Here is a 4,939-nt window from a genome sequence, read left to right as displayed (position 1 = left end):
TGCGAGGAAAAGAATTTGGTACTGAATTAGGAAAAGTACCACTTCATGGTTCGTAAGGAATTGTCCTTGGACACATCATCTCATCTATGGGAATTGAGGTAGATAAGGCTAAATTGATTTTATCTCTAACTTACCTCCAACCAAGAATATACGAGACATGCGATCTTTCTTAGGACACGCTGGGTTTTACAGAAGATTCATAAAGGACTTTAGTCGCCTCTTTCATCCTCTATGTAATCTACTTCAAAAGGATGCACTATAGGAGTAGACTAAGCAATGACAGAAAGCTTTTACTAAGCTCAAGGGCATGTTAACCACTGTACCTATCATGTAGCCACCCGACTGGAGCCTTCCTTTTGAACTTATGTACTACGCGTCTGACTATGCTCTTAGGGTGATTTTAGGCCAAAGAAAAGAAAAGAAGCCATATATTATTCATTACGCAAGTAGAACTCTAAATCCTGCCCAAGTGAACTACTCTACTAAGGAAAAGGAACTCTTAGCCATAATGTTTGCTTTGGACAAATTTAGGTCTTACTTGATCGAATCCAAGATCGTCATTTACACAGATCATGTGGCGCTTAATATCTTCTTTCTAAGAATGATGCTAAGCCCCGCCTAATAAGATGGATCCTCTTACTCCAAGAATTTAATTTGGAAATAAAAAATAAAAATGGAGTAGAGAACGTAGTGGCTGACCATGTTTCCCTCCATGATCTCTCTAATTCCCTTGAAATGACACTTAGAAATGACATGTTCCTTGAAAAATAATTGTTCAAAGTCTCCCATTCACCTTGGTTTACTGATATTGCTAATTATCTTGCCACAACTTTCATGCCGACACATTGGACTGCGCAAGATAAGGAAAAAACTTCACCGAGGATGATCCGTATTTATTTAAATATTACCCAGACAAAATCTTAAGGAGATGTGTGCCAGACAATAAACACCAAAGTGTTATCTCCTTTTGTCACTCTCAAGCCTGTGTTAGTCACTTTTCTGCTAAAAAGACCATGGCCAAGATTCTGCAGTGTAACTTTTACTAGCCCACTATGTTCAGGGACACTCATGAGTTTTGCAAGGCTTGTGAGTGTTGTTAGAAATTGTGAGCATTGTCCCATCGGAATATGATGCCTTTGAACCCCATTTTGATCATTGAAGCATTTGATTGTTGAGGCATTGATTTCATGGGACCATTCCCCCAATCCTTTGAAAATTTATATATTTTGCTAGTAGTAGACTATGTCACTAAATGGTTAAAGTGATTCCATGCTGGAACAATGACTATCAAATGGTCATTAAGTTCTTAAAAGAAAACATTCTTTCCCGATTCAGAATGCCTCGAGCCATCATTAGTGATGATGGCTCACATTTTTGTAATAGGCCATTCACAAACTTAATGAAGAAATATGGCATATCCCATAAAGTGAACACTCCGTACCACTCACAAACAAGTGGGCAAGCTGAGATTTCCAATAGGTAAATTAAATATATCTTGGAAAAGACGATTAACACCGACCATAAGGATTGGTCAATCGGTGCCTTATGGGCTTATCGTACCGCATTTAAGACCCCTATTGGAATGTCTCCTTTTAGACTTGTCTATGGGAAGGCTTGCCACTTGCCTGTGAAGTTGGAACATAGAGCCTACATGGCGATCAAAAAATTAAATTTTAATCTGCACAACGCTGACTCACTACGCAAACTTCAGTTGAATGAACTCAAAGAAATCCGGAATGATGCGTACTAGAACTCAAGAATTTACAAGGACAGGATGAAGGTGTTTTATGACCAACACATTCTTCAGTAATCCTTCACACCAGGTCAGAAAGTCCTCTTATACAATTCTTGGTTACATCTCTTTCCGGGCAAACTCTGATCTCGTTGGACCGGCCCCTTCACTATTACCAATATTTATCCTTATGGGGCTGTTGAGATAAAGAATCAGAACAATGACAATGAATTCAAAGTAAATGGACATCGATTAAAGCCATTTGTTGAGAAATTTGATTCAGAGGACATGTCCATACCTCTGATTGATCCTGTTTACCAGGATTGATCTCCCAATATGACGGGGGTATAGTTAGATTTATTGCTTTCATAGAATTTAGGATTAGGATAGTTTGCTTCCGCTGTTTTAGGATAGTTTACTTTCTGTTTGTTTAGGATAGTTTTCTTTTCGGTTGATTAATTCTTATGCTAACCCACCTTCACACTGAGATTCTTTGAAAAAAACCTCAAAATTCCTTCATTAGGTACTATCGTTCCATCACTTCTTCTTCAATTATGTTGTCTCTTTTGCAAATCATGCTTATTTCTTTTACATTGAGGACAATGTAAATTTTAGGTTGGGGATGGGAGATTAGGTAAACTAATTAGTGTTTTCTCAGTTTTGAACAAAATTTGCAAAATTTTTAAAAAATTTTCAATGTTTATCTGTTTGGAAAGCAATAAGTTGTGTATTTAAGACTGTTTTGAGTGTAAAGATAAGCTAGGAAGCGAATTTTGAATTATTAGAGTTTGATTAATTAAATAGCCTATCACTTATGGTCCTTGCACTTAATTGATTAAGAGGAAGTTTGAATATTATGTTAATTTAAATTACAAGACATATTCAAATTGTTTTCTGTGAATAGTACTAGATTTTCTGATTGTTAGTATGATGATCATTGAAAGATATTGAGAACCGAGTTTGGAGAATTTTATTCACCTTAAAAGAAGAAAAAAACCTGTTAAAAAAATAGGAGATCGACAAAAAGGGTCATGTATGGTGAAAATATTGAAAAAGTCTGAAAAAGAATGAAAAATTTGAAAGAAAAGAAAAAAGATGAAAAGACTGAATGAATACAAATAACTGTCAATATAAAATAAAAACTGGAAAAAGAAGGAAAATGGAATATGTTCGGAATCAGTACTTGAGTTTTCACCCAATCTTGAAGTGATGAGCATGGCTAACATTATGAAAAGATAGTATTTTCATAGAGCACATTGAAAAACTTGATATATGAACTATGTTTTGACTTAATGGATAACGAACTTATTTGATTGATTACTTATGTGATTTGGCTCTAAGTTTTCAGAATTTCACTTTCTCATCTTGAGTCTACTCATTCATACTTGATTACAAAAAAGATTATTTTCTGAAAAAAGGTTTGAACATTACGCATTGAAGTTCATTTTTTGCATACTTTGCTCGAGACTACCAAAATGCTAGTTGGAGATTGTGTTGAGGGTCAAATATTACATATTATCCCCCATTTATTACTTGGTTTTACGAACATGATAATGCTTAATGTTCTATTTTAATCATGTTTGTGTTGTAAGATGAATTTAAAAGCTTGGATTGAAAAGGATGCTAAAAGCATGGACTTAACACTTAAGAATCACCAAAGCCAAGGATGGATCTTATGAGACCAAGAATGAGAATTCACATGCCAAAGATCCAAGAAAACTAAGTGAGGAATGAAAAAGATTGAAGACTTCAAGTGAAGAAAAAGAACCCTAAAAATCTGCATCCTTCGACTAGTCTAAGCTCATCTTTGACCAGTCGAAGCTTCCTCGACTCGAACTCCAGCGACAAAATTCTCAAAAAAACTCGTCATCCTCAACCAGTCGAAGTGACCCTCGACTAGTCGAAGGTTGTCCTCGACCAGTCTAAGGTCACGCAGACAGCACATGGACAGCACACGGACTGCATAAATTTGAGGCGGTTTCTGGATTTTTCCAACTTGGTGCAAAAGTTTGAGTTGCAAAACTATAAATACGGGTCCCTAGGATGTTCCTAGGCATTTTCTAGGGTTTGAGGAGTAGAGAAAAAGCATGGAGAAGCCGTCGAGAAGAGTTTTTCTTCCTCTTCCTTAGTCGTTTTTATGCTTTTCTTAAGAGTTCTTAGTTTAATCATGTCTATATGGTTGGCTAAGCCTCTTAACTAGGGCTAAGAGGTGAAGCTTGTAGCGTGATTGAAATGTTTGCTTTGTTTTGATTCATGTTTTGTTAAACTATCTTGGATTTTATTTTGATTATAAGGAATATTTTTAGTTTTTAATTGTTTGTTGTGACAAATTACAATAGATCTGCGATAGCTTTGAGTACTTTTTCTGATTTGAAATTGTAAAATTAGTAAGTCATGTTGTTCATCATCATCCCTTGGGCATGATTAGGTGACGGAATCACATCCAAATCCTCTTAGCTCTCATCCATTGATGATTAGATCCATGAGAAGTTTAGAGATATGATAAATCTCTTCTTACCAATTGGATAAGATAGGACTCTGATTTCAATTGTGTCCTTGAATCCAGCAAGGTAGCATCCTGAGAACCTACATGTGGATCCTTAGAAACCCTAGGTACCACCTTTAAATTTGTTAGTTTTAATCACTTTAATCACAATTACTCTCTATACTTTCCTGATTTAGGTTAGATTTTCTCCTAGTTTTGATTTTAATTACTTTCAGAATAGATACACGAAATTAGTCCCTGTGGATTCTACCTCGGTCTCACTGAGATTATTACTGCATCGCGACCCTACACTTGGGGTTGTGAACACCCATCAAGCATCCTGATGTGCACTGATCCGATTCTAGCGACCTTATAGGCAACATCATTGCCCATAAATACATGGCCACTATCACACTCTTTGTATGTGGTGAACCAATCTTAATGCAAGGTTATGTGGTATGATGCCCCAATATCCAAAATCCACTCATTATTAAGATAGTTAGATTTGAATGTGGTCAAAACATCACTAGTGTATGCATCCTCAGTCGATTCAGCTATGTTGGCCTCCTTCAATGCTTCATCTACTTTATCTTTCTTTTAGGCTTTAGGATTTCGGTAATTCTTCTTAATATACACTTGTCTTTCATAGTTCCAACACTTCATCTTTCCTTTATCCTTAGACTTGGATCGTGAAAGCGACAAGTTTCTTTTCTCTCGCTCAG

The sequence above is a fragment of the Magnolia sinica genome, chromosome 13 (assembly GCF_029962835.1).
Source record: "Magnolia sinica isolate HGM2019 chromosome 13, MsV1, whole genome shotgun sequence".
In the NCBI taxonomy this organism is placed as follows: Eukaryota; Viridiplantae; Streptophyta; class Magnoliopsida; order Magnoliales; family Magnoliaceae; genus Magnolia; species Magnolia sinica.
Note: the sequence above shows the minus strand (reverse complement) of the source record.